We start from the raw sequence: 19,629 nt of genomic DNA, 5'->3' as shown, positions 1-19,629 counted from the left end.
TGGAACCTTGGGCTTCATGCGTGTTATGTCAAGCACCCTACCACTGAGCAACACCCCAGCCCAACAAGCACAGAATTTTGTTTGAGATTTTTTTAAATTTACCTTAACTGGTACATAAAAAAACATAAAAAATTGTACAACTTAAAGGAGTAATGATATGTATATATACCATAGCTTTACAAGATGTTACCATTGAGGGAAAAATAAGTAAAGGAATAGCTGCATTATTTCTTATAAACTGCATGTGAATCTAGAGATACCTCAAAATAAAGAGTTTAAAGGAAAAAAAATAAACACCAGCTACATCTCTCCTACTCCCTCAGTTCTATCAAGGTTTAAAAGGGTCTTAAGTCAGACAATAGGCGATTTTGGAGAAGCCCTTGGTACATTAATCATGTTGAGATGCTTTTAAAAAGGGAAGATGGAATGGAAACTGAACCTCACTATATCAGTGAAAAGATTTTATATTCAGAAGACAATCAAAAATATTTCTAGAGAGCATACTTTTCTACCCTTTTTTAATCCTCTAATTGAAAAGTTGGCTGTATAACAAGGCCATCTCTGTCACTTACTCACTTAACACAATAACTAATATGCCAGGTGGACCTACCAGAGTCTCTACCAGTAAGGAGCTTTAGAGTTACAGCCATCTGTACGGCTGGTCACAGAGTCAACATCTGAGTCACAATAATAATAGCTAATACTTATTGGGAATCACTAAGGTGATTGACAGGCATCACTTCACATAAGCCTTCCACAACACCACAAGGGAGGCACTACCGTCATCTGTATCTCATGAATGACAGAAGCCAAGGTTCATAGCAAGACCAAAAACTTTCCTGTGATCATTCTGCTAATAAATCATAGAGCCAGAAACAGAAATCATGCCATCCAGACTCCAGAACCTAAACTCTCCCCCTGAGTCTGTATTACCTACCACCACGTGTCAGTTTCTCAACATGAGGTTCAGCATGATACAAAGGTAACAGGAGCCAACCAGGAGGGGGCTGGACTGAAATCCAGAAGGTTCCCATTCACCTAGACATAAAATAAGAGCTGACAGTAAATAACTTGCTGTAGGAACCAGCACCCGAGGTCTGGACCCGAAGCAAAATGTAATTCCAAGCTTCACAAAATGGGGAGGCTGTGATTGCTGCATCCCCAGCCCCAACTGAAAAGGGTCAGGACCAGTAATAATTTGATCCTTCAACAAGTCCAGCTGCAGGGAGCTGAGGACCAGACATGAAAGCCCACGAGCCAGCTGTCATTCCAAGTTTACCCATACTGCTGACACCCACTATCTAGTGCATACTCGCTATTAGAACGAAAAAGTCAGAGTTTTCACAATGTATTGTAGTTTTTCAAAATGACACCCAATGGGTCTGGAGGACTGTTCTATAAAATTTATATGTCCTGGATTTAAAACAGAAGATAAGTTCAGAAGAGTTATCATGTCGAAAGCATGAGAAGCTAAGTTTAAGGAGTTTTGAGATATGAGGTCCTGAATGCAGTGGAGGTATATCAGTACTAAAAAACACATCAAGGACATTTTGTGCCCATTTACTAGGAGATGCAAACTCTTCCAAATAGAAAGTCCTCACAAAAACTCTGATTCAATGGAACACAGTAAAATTCTTACATCTGAATACAGTATGTAAAACAGCCTTGAAAATCTCATTTTAACTGTTTATACCATTGTTTACCCCCTGTATAAAAATTCTACCTTGAACAATAAGGGGGGGAAATACATTTCTTCTGTAATAATGTCTCGTGTCTCATCAGTATTATGGAAATAAGCATGATGTAATTATTACCTACCCAATTATTGCCCAAGTTGATTAATGTCAGGAGAATACCAGACAAGGTCAGGGGTCATGAAGCCATGGAAAGGGATCAATTGTCACGAAGGTCATTCAGGGTCACTATGTTTCATAATTTCACCTGACCCCACGCCCCAGAAAAAGCAAGATAGAGGGAGCAAACAGTCCCACTAATAGCAGAGCAGCGACACCACCTCCATACACAAAGAAAACGTATTATTAGGTGATGGCTGGCATTTAATAGGCAATTCACTCAAATGACGGCATTTCATACTCTGTAATTTGATGTGGTTCTCCACTTAACAGCACACTGAGCCAAAGTACATTTCCTGTTTGCATTCAAAAACCAAGTTTCCTTCCCACCAGTATAGCTCTCTGAAGGATGAAGAATAAGGTGAGTGTCTTAGGAAACCACACGGACCTCTGGCCCTGCCAGCCTGTCCCCTCATCTCTCCACCTCCGTCCACTCGCTTCACCTCCAAGAGCCCATTTTGCCCCACGTCGGGGTCTTACCTCATTTCCTTTCTGCCTCAGAGACACTCTCACCTGGACTTTCTCATGGAACTTCTTATCCCTTTGTGTTGCTGTTTATCCATCTCCCTGGTCTCCCCTCCCTTCAATGTGATCTCCCAAAATGAGCACAAGGCACATTTTCCACAATGTTTGCTATTTATCACTGTGAGAAAACAAGCAAGACAGAGTCAAAGTAACAAATGCCATATGAGCTGCAAAGTGACAAGGCTCCCCTGGGTTCCCCTAGGAACTGTCCTTTGTGAAACAGAGTTCTTAGGATGGAGAAGACTCTATATGTTTCCAGAAGAAGAAATGCATTAGCAATTAGTAAACTCAATCAGCCTTTAGAAAACAGGAGCAAGAATATGAGGAGAGGACTCTGTATATTTATATAGAATGATCTGGAAAATGTTTTAGATGAAAACTAAGTAGAGAACAGACACATTTTGTGTAAAAAAAAAAGGATATATATATATATATATATTCAGTACCTTATTTATTTATTTATTTATTTATTGTGGTGCCAAGGATCAAACCCAGTGTCTCACACGTGCTAGACAAACGCTCTGCCACTGAGCTACAGCCCCAGCCCTGAGAAATATATATTTAAATGTTTTTACTATTAAATGCTTAAAATACTTCTAGAATGGTAAGCTACCAACAGATAACACAGGTTATCTCTATGGAAGGAAAATGAACAGCTGGGGGACCTTAGAAAAAAAAACAGCCCCCTTCAGTCCCTTTCATAGCTTATGGAATTGCATTCTTTTTCTCTCTCGGTCCCTTTACAGGTGAATATATTCACTACTCAGTAGCTACAGAGACAGCAGATAGATTCTAATGTGAAGAATCTGCAGAGATCATGCAAATCTCTGGCCTAAGAAACATGATCTTCCTCCTTTTCTCTCGTGAGCTCCTCTCTCTGCACAGGTCCATTCTCCAGGGGATTGATATGAAGTTTTAATGCATTTCTGAAGTAGAAAAAAAATATAGGAGACTCTAACTAGTTCCCTCTTTTCCCCCAACCCTGCCTTTTTTTACATAAAGCCTTCCTCTTAAAACTAAAATTTGAAGAAAGCTCCTGAGAGATGGTTAATGCCCTACTGACTATTAAAACTGCATTTTAAAACTTTCAGAAGACTTGGTTGGAACATACGGCTGCTCCCAAGGTTTTTCATCTTTATAGAGTGCTATGATCTGAATGTTTGTGTCCCCCTAAAATCCTCCTAATGGCATTAGGAGGTAGGGCCTTTGAGAGCTAATTGGGTCATGAAGGTCAAATTTTCATGAATGTGACTAGTGACCTTATTCGCCCCTTTCCTTCAGGTGAGGACATTGAAAAGACAGCTGTCCATGAGCCAGAAAATGGGCCCTCACCAGACACCAAATCTGCTAGCAACTTGAACTTGGACTTCTCAGTCTCCAGAATTGTGGGAAAGAAATTTCTGTTGATATAAGACACCTTTTCATGGTATTTTGTTATAGTAGCCCAAGTGGGCATATTGGTGCCACCAGTAATACTAAATCACCTAAAGTTTAGACTTTCCCTAATGATTAAGCTGAATGTCTAAGCAAGTCTTTTTAAGAAGGTAAAAGATAGTCTCCTGCATATAACGTCCTCCTTCCATCGAGCATCTTTCCAAAGAAAATAAACACCCTCACGTTTCATAAGAAAATTTTGATCTAAAAAGAATTAGTTGCTGCAGATAGTCCTCAAATTCTGCTGTAATTTTGAAAATATCCTTCCTGAGGAATAAAAAGTCATCTGCAATATTAGTTCAGTGAAAAACTGAGGACTCAGACCCATCTTAAAAATCATAGCAAAAGCCAGTATCTTTCATTTCTGTATGGCTCTAATTGACTTTAAAATGTTTGTCAATTGTATAGTAACTCATATTGTTGGCAATTATTTGTTTTCATCCCTGAAAGAGAATTACACATCCTCATCATCTGCTCTGACTCCTGCAGGCAGAGCACATCTCCCTGTCCATTGGCAGATTTGGCCATGAACTTGACCTGGCAGTGGGTGTCAGCAGAAATGGCAGTGCACTTACTCCAAAGAGGAGCTAATTTAAGAGGCCTGCTCTTGCTTTTTCATTCATGCCTCAAGAACAGTGTGTCCTAGATGGGGATGTGCCTTCAGCCTGGATCCCAAAATGAAGACCCATGGAAAAGAGCCTCAACATAGCTGCAACCACAGGTAACCTACAGCAACAGAAAGAAAGCTTCAGCCAACCCTCCACAAAGGACATGCAATGAGGCAAAGAAATAAATTTCTGTTTCTAGCCGCTGAGCTTTAGGGAGTGCTTTCTTCACAGATTAGATGACTAAGGTAAGAAACAAATTATGGCAAGCTCATCTCAAGAATGCACAAATTCATATCTGTGTTCTAGGAAATAAGGAGAAGAAATTAATATTCACAGAGCAGCTGCTCTAGGTCAATCATTGTTCTAAGGGTTTTCATGAAATTGTCCTTCAGGATAACAGAAATAACTTCTTGAGTCTCATAGAAAATGAGAGGCCAGGGTTTTACAAGTTCCAAGTTCACTTACAAAGCCAGCTGTTTTAGTCAGCTCTTTCATCACGGTGATCAAATGACCTGATGAAAACAATTTTAGAGGAAGAAAAGTTTATTTAGGGGCTCATGGTTTCAGAGGTCTCAATCCACAGACATCAGGCTCCATTGCTTTGAGCCTATGGTGAGGCAGAACACGATGGCGGAAGGATGTGGCAGAGGAAAGCAGCTCAGGACACCACTACCAAGAAGCAGAGAGAGAGAGGTGGGCTCACAAGAACAAAATATATACCCCCAAAGGCTTGCCCCCGTGACTCACCTCCTCTAGCCATACCCTACCTGCCTACAGTTACCACTTGGTTAATCCCTATCAGGGCATTAACACACTGATTATGTTAAAACTCTCAAAATCCAATCATTTCACCTCTAATTTTCTTGCATTATCTCACACATGAGCTATTGGGGGACACCTAATATCTAAACATAATACCACCGTTGTACATGAGTTATTTACTGGAAACTTTAATAAAAATAAAATTGACCATATTGCTTATAGACACATTTTCAAAGTGGCAAATATCAGGCCTGTTTTTTCATAACATGGTTGATATTTTTAATGTGGCAAGAATTATTAGGACTATTTTCAGAAAAGACTGTCTTCCAATTCACTAATACCTGAAGCTTTTAATTTTAGAGAACAAACCTATTTTTATTTTCTATTTTTATCTATATAACATCACCTAGCTACTAAGAATCTTGGAATTCTTCCATTTTTATGAGCAATCTTTGGTTAAAATTTGGCTTTCTCTTTATGTTTCCATAAATTTGATTAAGATGCCTATAAGTAGAATGAGAGTGATAGGAATCTGATGAATATGTCTCTTCCAAAAGTTTGTCAGTGTGATAGAGAGAGCATCGAAGGGTTTCCAGTCACCAGTGTCCAGTATTATTAAAGCTCAATACTGTCACATTATGACACAGGCATTGTTTGGGAAGGGAACTACACCTGGAGTTTGATAAATAAATATCAAATAAAGAAGAGTAGAAATTCATTTATTCAGGCTGAAGGGAAGTGTCTAAATACAGGCAAAGTCAACTGTAATATTCTGAAGCAAAATTACCTTTATGTCTTTTCTGATTTGAAAAAAAAACAGTACTAGAAAGATACCAAGTATGTCTTCTAGTGATGTAATATTTTTAGCTATTCTTATGACATTTAAGCTATATACCTTTGGATAGAATAAGAAACCTATAAACATGCCAATCTTTCTATTTCTAGGTAAAGGATGATGAGAAGTTGGACCAAAATTAAAAATATGGTATTAAAAAAATTTACAGAGGCCATTTTTTTCCAAAGTACATCATTAAAATTCAATGCTATGAACACTTGCTTAATGTGTGCATTATCATATCTGTATATGAAATAAAGGCCTAGATTGGAAATTTTTTAAGATAAGTTTAGATGAGGGGATTACAGGTGATGTCCTGGTTTATAAATCTTTTATTATTGTCATAATAATGTTTTAAACAATTACAAATGATTGTTGCTATCATTGTTGAAGTTCATAAGCTAATTTTAATGTCCTAATTATATACATTGATTTTAATAAATGTAAGTAATTCATGTGCTCTTCATAAAACCTATATCGTAAGAGAGTAAAAAAAAAATTAAAAGAGAACCTGTCGTGTTCTTACAAAAATTCCAAGTTCTTTAAGTCTTTTGTCTACATATATCTATGTGAAGGGTCGGGGGTGGAGCCCCCCTTCCAGAGATGGATGATCATACTTTTAGGATAACCAAGAAAAACTGACAGCTGAGGACAATCAAAAGCTGGACAGAATGTTTTAAAATGTTTGAAATGTCTTGGCCTCAAAGAATTACCAAGATGGTGAGATACTACGGGACCCAGTCTTAGGAGAAGAGGGAACCCAAGTGAGGTAGTTACAGAATTCAGGGCAAATTGCCAATTCTGAAAATGAAAATGACACGTGAGAAGGCAAGACAAAGAGCACCATCTTCTTCATTTTCTCAAAGGACCAGGGCAACAAGCATTTGTGTGAGTTCAAGACCTCCCAGTGTTACCAGCAAGAGTTAGGATCAGGTTCAAGTTCAACAGGTGTGGGGAAACGAACATGGCAAACACCCAGGTAAGCAAGTGGGCAGAAATTCTATTTATTTATTTATTTAATTGGGGGCAGGGGTACTGGGGATTGAACTCAGGGGTGCTTGACCACTGAGCCATATCCCCAGCCCTATTTTGTTTTGTTTTGTTTTTTAATTTAGAGACAGGGTCTCACTGAGTAGCTAAGCACGTCGCCTTTGGTGAGACTGGCTTTGAACGTGAGATCCTCCTGCCTTAGCCTCCCAAGCCACTGGGATTACAGGCATGTGTCACTACACCTGGCAGGAATTTTATTTTTAAAAAAGAAAGTGAAAAAAAAAAAGGCTTAGAACTCCTGGCTGAACTCTGGGAGGGGCAAGGATACCATTTCAAACTTTCAGGATTCCTTCTTTCAATGGCATATACGTTGAAAAGCTCCTCCTGAATGATTCTTTTATTATTGTTCTTGATATACAAGACAGTAGAGTGTATTGTGACATATTATACACACAGGGAGTATAACTTATTCTAGTTAGGATCCCATTCTTGTGGTGGTACCTGATATGAAGTTTTGCTGGCCATGTATTCATACATGAACATAAGAAAGTTATGTCCAACTTATTCCACTCTCTTCCTATTCCCAGTCTCCTTCTCTTCCCTTTATTCCTCTTTGTCCACTTCAATGAACTTCTATTCTTCCCTTCACTCTTATTGTATGTTAGCATACACCTATCAGAGAGAACATTTTACCTTTGGTTTGGGGGTATTGGCTTATTTCACTTAGAATAATAATCTCCAGTTCCATTATTTACTAGCAAAAGTCATAAAAATAATTCCTTTTTATAGCTAAGTAATATTCCATTGTGCGTGTGTGTGTGTGTGTGTGTGTGTGTGTGTGTGTATATATCATGTTTTCTTTTTCCATTCATCTGTTGAAGGGCACCTAGGTTGGTTCCATAGCTTAACTATTGTGAATTGAGCTGCTATAAACATTGATGTGGCTGTGTCCCTCTAGTATGCTGATTCCCCAAGGAGTGGGATAACAGGGTCAAATGGTGGTTCCATTCCAAGTTTTCTAAGGAATCTCCATACCGCTTTCCAGAATGGTTGAACCAATTTTCAGTGCCACCACCAATGTATAAATGAACCTTTTTCCCCACATACTCACCAACATTGTTACTTGTATTCTTGATAATTGTCATTCTGACTGAAGTGAGCTGGAATCTCAGGGTAGTTTTAATTTGCATATCTCTAATTGCTAGAGATATTAAATTTTTTTTTCACATATTTGTATTTCTTCTTCTGTGAAATGCCTGTCAGTTCCTTTTCCCATTTATTGATTTGGGTTATTTTTTTAACGTTAAGTTTTTTGAATTCTGTGTATATCCTGGAGATTAATGCTCTATCTGAGGTGCAGATGGCTAAGATTTTCTCCCATTCTGTAGGTTCTCTCTTCACGTTCTTGATTGTTTCCTTTGCTGTGAAGAAGCTTTTTGGTTTCATACCACCCCATTTATTGATTCTTCCCTGAATGTTTCCTGATATTTCAGTTGTCCCACAGGTTGGATTACATAATCGCTCCAGGAATTGGAAACTTAACGTCCTTTCTGAGAAAAAGGAACTGTTTTATAACATGTCAAGGCATGTTAAAATGGCTTTTCTCCTGCTTGAATTCTTGTACATCTTCACATCCCTTCCCTACTCTCTACTGCCCATCCTTTTACTATCTTACCAGGAGAAGGGTCTCAGGTACATGACATGTACTACACTTCCAGTGAGATTCTGAAAGTCTGTGCTCGAGAATAAGGGTGAGCTAGAAACAGACTGGCCCTTACAAGGACTGAGGCCCAGACTCAAATCACCTCAGTTTCTGAGTGGATTAAGTAGATCTACACAAATGAGCCACCTGTAAGAGCCAAAAAATAAAAACAACTTCCTCAGAAGGCAAAATATAATGCTTCAAATTATCTTTAAAAGTTTTCATAAGTACTGTTCAAAAGGAGAAAGAGGCAGAAGAAAAAAGAAGGAAAAGAAAGGCACATTCAAAGCTAATATAGGTCTGAACGGCAAGGGGAGAAAAATAGAAACAAACTCATGAGATGCAAATATTAAAGTATTGAAGGCAGCAAACTATTATTATGGTCAATCCATTAAATGAGAAGGTAGAGAATTTCAGAAGAGAACTGGAAATCAGAAAATAAATCAAATGGAAAGTCTAGAACTGGAAAATAAACATTATAAATTTGAGAATTCAGTAGATAAGGAGAGTTATATACAATTTAAGAAAGAATTAGTGAAGTAGAAAATAAGCTGAAGTTTGTAGAGACAAAGTGATTATAAGATACAGAAAAGAACATTAAAAATACATGGAAAGAAAATAGATGGGGGATAGTGAAATGGTCTAAGAAGAAGGCGGGGGAGAATAAAGCAGAAGATATATTTGAAGAGACAATAGTGAAAGCTTTTCCAAAAATCACAATAACACTAAGAAGTGCTACAAACTTCAAGAACAAATGCAAAAAAACTATGCCTAAGCATATTCTGGTCAAACTGCTGAAAAGAGAAAATCATAAAATCAGCCAGAATGAGAGAGACATACAGTCAGCCCTCCCTAACCAAGATTCCACATCCTAAAACTGCATCTGTTCTAAACTAGTACAGCCCTTTATCTTGTCATTATTCAATACAGTATACAATAAATACAATAACACATATTTATATAACATTTACATTGCATTGAATATTATAATCAATCTAGAGAAGATTAAAGTATTTGGGAAGGTTACATAGGTTATATGCAAATGCTATGCCATTTTATATAAGGAAGGGCTTGAGCATCTGCAGGTTTTGGTATCTGTAGGGGTCCTGGAACCAATGTCCTGCACCAGAGAAGACAGTATGAACTTTACACGAACAATAACAATTGTTCTCAACAGGGGGAAAAAAAAGCAACAAGACAAAGAAATATTTTCAAAGTACTAAAAGAAAATAACTCCCAAAAAAGAATTCTATAGCCTTCAAAAATGTCTTTCTAAATTACTCTTCATACAAAAACAGCATTTGTGATCATCACAAATACACTAATGAAAATTCAGGTACAAATGGGAGGTGTTCAAGGAGAAAGGAAAGTGACCCGGGAAAGGAGCATCAAGATGCAGGGCAGAATGCAGAACAATGGAAAGAATAAAGAATGTCAGCGTATCTAAGTGGATATTGACTACAACGTAATAGTAATAATGTTGTATGGAGTTTGCTATAATTTAGCTCATTTGTGAGACAATGCAAGAAGGTTTAGAAGTGCCATAATTGGGTTATGAGAGCCTTAATCCTATTAGCTGTTAATCCCATGATTAACCTCAGAAACCATGAACCCCCAAATAAACTTTTCCTCCTAAAATTGTTCTTGTCAGGTCTTTTTGATCACAATGGCAAAAGAGTTGACTAAAACAGAGTTTAAAGTATAGCATTAAAATCCTTAACAATGGCATATAAGGCAGATGGGGGCTGCTCTACCATCTTTGCATTATGCAAAACTAATAAAAGTGATTACATGTATAATACTTCAATAAACCAAGGATGCATGTTGTAATCTGTAAGATAATCGCTAGAAGAGTAGTAAAAGAAGAGGGGAAATGAAATAAAGCTATATGGTTAATCAGGTCAAGGAATTCCAAAAGGGACAAAGAGGGACATAGACTAACAGAAAAGAATTGAGTTAGGTTTAAACACACAATGTCAATAATACATTGACTGTGAATGGTTCAAATACATAATTAAAAGAGAAGACTGTCCAACTGGATTAAGAATGAACAACTCAATCACACAGAAAAATGCCAAAAACAAATGAGGTTGAGAGAAAAGGATGGGAAATTACACTAGCCATGCAAGGGCTGGGAATGTGGTTCCGTGGTAGAGTACTTGCCTAGTATGCATGAGGCCCTGGGTCTGATCTTCATCTCCAAAAAATTAAAAATGAAAATAAAAAAAGAAAGCATATTCTATGCTAACACTAGCCAAGAGAAAGTACAGTAGATTGGACCAGTTGTCCTTCGGAATAGCTCAACAGCTTATATTTCACAAACAATGTGAAAATTCTCATTTCCTATGTCTGTGCCCATCTGGATATTCTTTTTCATTTTCGCCAACTTGGTAGGACAAAAGTATAGGTCCATGTTATGTTTATTTTTCAGTTTACTTAAGATTAAGTATGAACACTGGCATTTGTAGTTCTCTCATAAGTTTCCTTTTCAGGTCTTGTACCAGAGCAGATGAAAGGAAAAAAAAAAAAAAAAAGAAGAAACTGGTACAAATCACAAAGACTAGGAGGTCAAGGAATTCCAAAGCTTACAACATCTTGCTTGTTGTTGTTGTCCTGGGGATTGAACCCAAGGGTGTTCATAATACTGAGCTACATCAGCAGCCCTTTTTTATTTTGAGATAAGGTCTTACTAAGTTTCTGAGGTTGGCCTGAAACTTGCAATTCTCCTGCCTCAGTCCCTCAAGTAGCTGGGATTACAGGAATGAACCACTGCAACTCAGCCATTTGGACTTTTTTTAACCAATCCTCCCTTTCTGAGGACCCCCCAAAATTGTTTGCACCTGAGCCTTCTTCTTAAGAGCCCTTCTTTTATCCATTTTTCTTCTAAGATATTGAATTTTTCATATTGCCTCAGAAAAGCTCTTCACAGGGTTGTCTGTTGTTTTAACTCCACTTATGATGACTTATTTACTTTCAATCTCATTCAATAATGAAAGAACTAAGGCCATCGATTTTTCTCTGATCGCAGTTTTGGTGATTGTCTGTGGGTTTGTTTTGTTTTGTTTTTAGAACTGGGGTCTGAACCCAGGGGTGCTCTACCACTGAGCTGAACCCACAGCACTTTTTTCTTTTTTAGCTTTTATTTTGACATAAGCCTCATTAAATTTTGCAGACTGGCCTTGAACTTGCTATCTTCCTGCCTCAGTCTCCCTGGAATTACAGGCATGTGCCACTGCACCCAGCTCCTATGGATGCTTTCAGGGAGTTTTTCCACCATCATTTTTTTCTACTTATGAAATTTGTTTTTCACCATATCTGGATTTTTTTTCAGATTTTTTAAATTTTATTTATTTATTTATTCTAATCTGGATTTTTTACAAAAATATATGAGAAAATAAAATCGGGACACAAATATTCCTAAAATCAGGACATTAGTGTTCTTTAATATTTGCAAAATATTAAAGAGAACACATAAAAACTATACCATGAAGATATTTGCAACTAGAGCAGTTCTTTGCTTGCTTCAATTCAGAAGTTAAAGAAATTATATGGAAGCAGGAAGAGAATGCAAGTTCTCAAGGGGAACTTTTAGGCATTAGAGGCAATTGAAATTATATTGTGCTAATTATCAAAATAATATTTTTGTTTTTTATTTTATCAAATAATGTTTTAACATAACAGATGTAATATGACCTAGAAAACAATACCATGGCACTTTTACCTGGCAATTCCAATGCCAGGCTATGGAGACAGGCACCAGCTGTAGCTGGGTCTTGAGAAACTCAAGTGAAAAATACGTTGCCACAACACACTTCCCTGTGGTCTACTTTATGGGGTTAGAAACCACTTCCACAATTAACAATGAGTGTGGCATTGTCTACAGTATAGCATTGACAGCTTAGAAATTGTTGGCATTTCCAGAAGAACCATATGATTGAAATTATTTGAACTGAGGACAACTCATAACTCTTGTTAAATGCTGAGAGATGGGGGATGAGGTGGAGACCCAGAGCAAGACCCGCAGAAATTCAAAATGTAATGAATGAAAGATGAGGCACAGACCTAATCAAGGTGTTTAATAAATTTTTACATAGCCCCTTTCCAAATGGGAGTTATTTTTGCCAATTTGGTAAAATAATGTTTACAAAATTAATAGCTAATCCCCTCCCTTATGAATAGTTATAAAGTCGTGTGAAAAAGATCTAATTGTGCTCCATCCAATGAGGGATAGGAGGAGCTGTCTGGCTTGCTATGCCACCTGGGGATAACAAAATAACAAAAGACAGCAAGACATAACTGCAAAAGGGATCTAGATTTAGTCTCACTTCTGGCACTAGTGACCCTGTTTCCTTCAAAGCTTAATTGTAGGGCTGGGGCTATAGCTCAGCGGCACAGCATTTCCCTAGCACCTGCAAAGCACTGGGTTCAATCCTCAGCACTGCATAAAAATAAAATAAAGGCATCTAGTTCCCCTCTCTTAAAAAAAAAAAAAAGCCTCATTGTAACTCCACAGGCACAGAAGATTTCTTGATATCAGCATTTCCAAAAATGACTTTCCACAGAATCCTTGTATCCCATAACACATTTAACACTGGCCTGGGAAATACCACTTAAAATGTATTTTTGTAAAATAATATCTGTTGATATGCATACAACCTATTGCCAAGTACTTCAAAGTTATGTATAAGATGATAATAATCGTATGTATTTTACATTTAATATTTTATTTATTTATATTTAATATAAAATATGTGTGAAATATATTTGTTTGGTGTATATTTTGATACTATATACACAGGTGCAATCTTCATTCCTCCTGCATTCCATATTTGCAAATTCAATCTATCTGTGAACATTAATTTGTACCCCTGAAATCAATACCATGGCACTTTTACCCCATTTTTACCTCATTCTCAGATACGGTTATAGTGATGAAAATCTTTTGAGCCCTCTCTCAATCCCATTCCCAGCTGAGTCAAACAAGGTGACATTCTGCCTTCTGGTTTCAGCTGCAAGCCAATGTCCTTTCTATATCTTATTCAGTGACACGTAGGCTTTTCACATTTTTTCTGCTTTCATGGGCTATTTTTGGTTTTGTTTGTGGTTTTACTGTTTACCATTTTTGTTGTTTTTTTTTCCCCCTCCTGGTATTAGGGATGGAACATGCTAGACAAGAACGCTACCACTGAGCTATACCCCATGCCTGACCTCACTGTTTAAAACTGCCCCCCCCAACACAGAGACTATCTAATGTTACTAAGATGGCAGCTATGATATATATTAAGGAAATCACATGTATGTACGATGAGCTCCCGTCAGGCATGAGCAATAATGCTGCTGGCAATGAGTTTAATGCTAATAAATCAATAGTGATATTAAATAAAGTGTCACTGAACAGAAACACATAAAATGAGGTTATATATTGATTGGTTGACAAAAATACTATGACCAGAGGCTGGCAGGAGCCTGACTTTTGTAATTCCCCTAGGAACAATAGCTTCATATTTATTAATTGTTTACATCACCTTTATAGACTATAGTGCAAACAATGAGAATGAATTACACATACAAATGAGACAGAGATACTTTTGGATACTTTTTAAGATGAAGAAATTAGCCTAAGAACCATCTCTGGTAATCATTCATTTATTCATTCAGTAAACGTCATGTTTTTATTGTGTGCTGGATCCAGAGTAGTGTTGGGACTCAGACAATGATCTCCTAAAGTATGGCACTTTGCAATGTCAAGTACTTTGAATTAAAGGACATTGGAAAGGTCTCAAAAACAGTCTCTCACTATCACCACCCTCCTGTCTCTCCTTAAAGCAGTTATAGAAACCAAAATTCCTCTTCACCAAGGTTGGTCATAAAGACTAGAACTCCTTTTCCCCAAAGTCACCTATAAAGTCTAAAAATGTTACTCTAACCTTTTCCTATGTTTCTGTTAGCCATAAAGAAATTCTCTCATCTACCTTGTCTGATAGAATATAAAACCCTCATTCCAGCAGTAGTCCTGCCCCATACCCAGGAGGAAGAAGTACTACAGAGAGCCAGGAAGATCCTGAACACACAGGCCTTGCTTGTTCCCCTCTCAGTCTCTTATGATGCCACACCCTTTTTGTCCAATCACATTTCTACACAGCTGCCCACTTATCTAATCTAAGTATAAAAATGGAAAGATTTCTGTAGGCCTTTAGGTCTATAATCTGAAGATTCCAATGTCATGTAAAACTTTTGAATAAATATATCTGTTGTGGTTTTCTTATTAATTCACATCACAGAAGTGCCATGACCCTCACAAGGGGAAGATGTCACACCCCTTCTTCTCCAACAGTGTATGTAAATATAGACAATGTCCTTTCTGGACAATGGTTCAACTAGAAGAGCTGACATTTTGCATTATCCATATGTTATATAATGTAAAACCTGAGTGAAGAATAAAGACTTACCCAAATAATCACATTAAAGAGGCTGGAATTGTGGCTCAGCAGTAGAGTGCTCGCCTAGCATGTGCAATCCTCAGCACCACATAAAAAATAAATAAATAAAATAAAGGTATTGTGTCTAATAACTAAAATAGATAAATAAATATTTTTTAAAAAGAACTAATGATTGCAAAGTTGTATAAGTACTGCAAAGGAAAAGAACATGGTTCTCTAACGAAGAAGCCACCAGCTTAGATGAAAAGTAAAAGCTGGGGAGGTATATTCTAGCCAGAGGACCTGGGCAAAGGGAGCATGGTATTCTATAAAAACTAACATAGAACCATCATGCCTGAAGCAACAGATAGCAACAGATAGAAGATGAAGAGTCCAAAATAAAGCCAGAGAGGCAGGCAGGAGGAAAGCCATCCAAGGCCGTATAAACCAAGCCAAGAAATTTTGATTTTATTTCTGTAAAACCACAATGAGGGGTGATTAGATTATGTACCTTAAAGAGATCACCGTCTACAACATTTAGCTAGAAGGCAGAAAGGAGTGATTAGGGAGAACCACCAAACTGCCACAACCTCCCCGAAGTGTCCCTTAACCACAATTCTAGCCTAACAAGCTCACAGACATAAATGTGAAGACTTAATCCTGCACAGAAGCAAGAATGGTGAGAAAATGAAGCATACCCATCATCAAAGGAGTTTTATATCCTTTATTCTAAAAGTCAGAAACTATGGGAATGTTATGACTTCTTTTCTTTTTGATTATAATCTGAATTTCCTTTCAGACACATGCTTCATCTTGCTTACTGTGATTTCCTTGTTTTCAAAAGTTATAAGGGAGTCTACCTTCATTTGACACTTTATTATTCCCCCAATTTCACAAAGTCTGCTTAAATCACTTTTTCAAAGTATCCTATAAGGACTCTCACGAATACAAGAACTTTCCTCCTCTGTGGATCCAAAAGCAATTACTGGAGAAGATGGCAGTAACATGAGTTATTCCCATGAGTTAAAAGTAATCCATACAACTTAAGATTAAAGATGTCCAAATTTTGGCCATGCATGCTCCTTTTCCCTTTTCTTGATTTATAAATGAGTAGTGAAAGTTTTATGTTAAAGAAAGAGGTGACAAAGAGAGTAGAAGAATCTATAGCAGGAGGAGATGGGAGAAAGTAGGAAGCTCCTACCCATGTGACTTGTGTAGATCCTGACTTGACCAACCACTATAAGCAAACATTTTCAAGACAAGAAGAGAAATTTGAATATGGGCTGCATATTACATGATATTGTGACATTTTGTTAGGTGTGAAAATGCCATGATAATTTTAAAATACAAAAATATATATTTAGAAGTACATATCAATTAGATATATACTCAAGCATTTATGGAAAAACCGACATGCTGTCTAGGGTTTGCTTTCTAATACTCCAGAAAAGGGATAAGATAAATATAATGTGACCAAGAAACAGCTAGTAATTGTTGAGGCTGGGTAACAGAACATAGGGATTCACTATCTTGAAAACTTGAGGCAAAGGAGGCAGAAGCCAAATTGCAGTAGCCTGAGAACTGACAGGGAAATACTTGGCAGTTTTGCTATCTCAAAGTCTTCAGCACATTTTATGAAATGCCAAGCCCTCTAAGATCCCTGGTGCAGAATGGAACAACAGTCAGGAGCCCTGCAAGAGTGGAGGTGCAGACAAAGGGGAGAAGCTGTGACCAAGATGAATCCCTTGCAGGCCAGACATGACTTGGAAGGTGAGCCTGGTTTGTGACTGTTCACAGTGGTCAGTACAATGAGTGTACAGGCTCCATATTTGGGCTTTACAGGGAAGGTCAAGCTTTGAGGCCAAATGACTGGGGAACTAAGAAATCAGACACACACATACAGTAAAAGCTCACACTTACAAAGGACTTCCATTGACCTGAGCATGGTTCTAAGCTCATGACATATATTTATTTAATCCTCTAACCAACTATAAGTAAATATCATTATCCATATTTGATAAATGCAGAAACTGAGGAAGAAAGGAATTGTGTAACTTGCCCACTCCCACTAGCAAGTAGAAAGAAGAGCTGGGATTCTAATCCAGATCATATAAATCCCAAACCCATGTTTTTAACCCCTATTCTTTACTGGCCCTAATATCTCCTCCCTCCCTCCCTCCCCCTGCCTCTTCTTTATAACATTAACATGTATTACTTACATGCTTACTTTTTAAATCGATAAATATATATTTAGAAGTACTTATCAATTAGATATATACTCGATAAATGAGTCCCCTCCTTCTTAAAAAGCCTCAAAATATTGCTGGGCTTGGTGCCACATGCCTGTAATCCCAGCAGCTTGGGAAGTTGAAGCAGAAGGATTCCAAGTTAAAAGCCAGCCTCAGCAACTTAGTGAGGCCCTAAGCAATTCAGTGAGACCTTGTCTCTAAATAAAAATCAAAAAATGGCTAGGGATGTTGCTCAGTGGTTAAGGACTGGGGATATTGCTCAGTAGTTAAGCACCCCTGGGTTCAATCCCTGGTATAAAAAAAAAACCTTCAAAATATTAATGTGAGACTTTTTTCATGCTCATGAAATTGTACTCCCTAAGAACAGAAAAGGCTTATGAGAATGAAAATGTGACTGTTAATACAGAAGAACATGGGAAAAACCCTCACGTGGGGCCAGAGACCTCTTGATACTATAAGAGAAAAATATGATTAAGAGAATGTGGTGAATTGCAAAAATGTCCACATATTTTCTTCCCCAATGTCCACATTTATTGGCAACAGAATGCTGCAGCTCTTCCCATCCAGAAATGGACTCTATTTCTCCATTGTCTTGCTTCTGGGCTTGGCCATAGACTTTGACTTGGCTAATGTGACATTAGCAAAAGTGATAAAGGAAGGTTCCAAAGAGCACTTGCCTTCTTGCTGCACTGAGAAAACCATGTGAATGAACCCAAAGTAGACTGCTGGCAGATGACAAAGCACACAAAGAAAACCACAGATGGGGCTCACAGACTGCCAATGACCACACACATGATGAGCCCACCCCCCACCCCTCTAGACTGACCAGAGTTGCATGAGGGAGCTGGCCCAGCTCAGAACTGCCCAGCAGCCCTGAAGAATCATAAACCAGAGAAAATAGTTCACTTTAAGGCACTGGATTTGGAGTGATATGTCACACAGCAAAAGCTGACATAGATTGATCATTACCTGTCCTTCTTAAGCAAACTACATGCTAAGATACATCTATGTGTCATATCCAAGAACTGCATATCTGTATTGCAAGAAAGAACAAATAAAGTCTGAAAGGCTCTCTCTTACAATGTTCTTTAGAAATTGTGTTTGGTTGCTTTTTAACATACTACAAAAAAAAAAAAACAGGGTTGAGGGGGGAGGACCTGTCCTTCAGACTCAAATAAGGAGTCATTAGGATTAGATGTAATCATGTGCCCACAACTTTGGCTCCAAAGAATATATATAAAATGTGAAAGATTATGACCTTCCTTGGCTGGAAAGGTCCCCTGGTAATTCCCTACAAGGGCTCAACACCACACCAAAGTCCACCCCCAGGGTCACCTGGCTCCTAGTTGCCAAAGGAGCAATACTTTCAAGAGCAAAATTACTGGGACAACAAAAGACTGATTTTATTTATTTATTTGTTACTAGGGATTGATATCAGAGGTGCTTAACCACTGAACTATATTCCCCAGCCCTTTTTTGTATTTTATTTAGAGACAGGGTCTCACTAACTTACTTAGGGCCTCACTAAGTTGTTGAGGCTGGCTTTGAATTTGTGATCCTCCTGCCTCACTCCAGAGCCACTGGGATTATAGGTGTGAGCCCCTGCACCCAATTCAAAAGACTGATTTTTTTACAGATAGCTTTAAGCAGTGCAGGTATTATATAGGTATCATTTGGCATTGCATCTAACAGAAAATTAATGATTTTCTTGACATTTGGCATCCTTAAGTATCCATTTTGAAGCAAACAAGAAGATTTAAAAGAATGATCTGTCCTGAGAGCAAAGCGACCCCAGATTCAGCAGAACCTACAACAGTTGGTATTAGGAGGAAACACAGAGGTAACCATGTACAGGACGTTTTAAGGATGACTGGACTTCCCACCCATCATTGCTGCCAGGAAAGTTATGGAACTTGATCACAGATCATCTCGCCAGCAGGTAATAGGAAAGGAATGGAAGGGAAGGGAAATTTATCCACAATAATTGTTATAATATCTTCATTTTTCCTTGCACCAACACTGATCCCACATATTTAATAAAATGTTAGGAAGAGCAGATTGGCTCTGAAAAATTAAAGATTATGCAGGTAGCTGCAAAGCTCCTACTGTGACAACCAGTGACTAACAAACAGGGTCATTTTCTTTCTCTTGACCAATAAGAGTTTCTTATAATTCAAATATCATAGAAGTCAATTTTATCTTCATATTATCTTCCCTCTGTTCATATTGCAATAGGGAACTGAGTATGGCCT

The sequence above is a fragment of the Ictidomys tridecemlineatus genome, chromosome 4 (assembly GCF_052094955.1).
Source record: "Ictidomys tridecemlineatus isolate mIctTri1 chromosome 4, mIctTri1.hap1, whole genome shotgun sequence".
Taxonomy (NCBI): domain Eukaryota; kingdom Metazoa; phylum Chordata; class Mammalia; order Rodentia; family Sciuridae; genus Ictidomys; species Ictidomys tridecemlineatus.
This window is presented reverse-complemented; position numbering follows the sequence as displayed.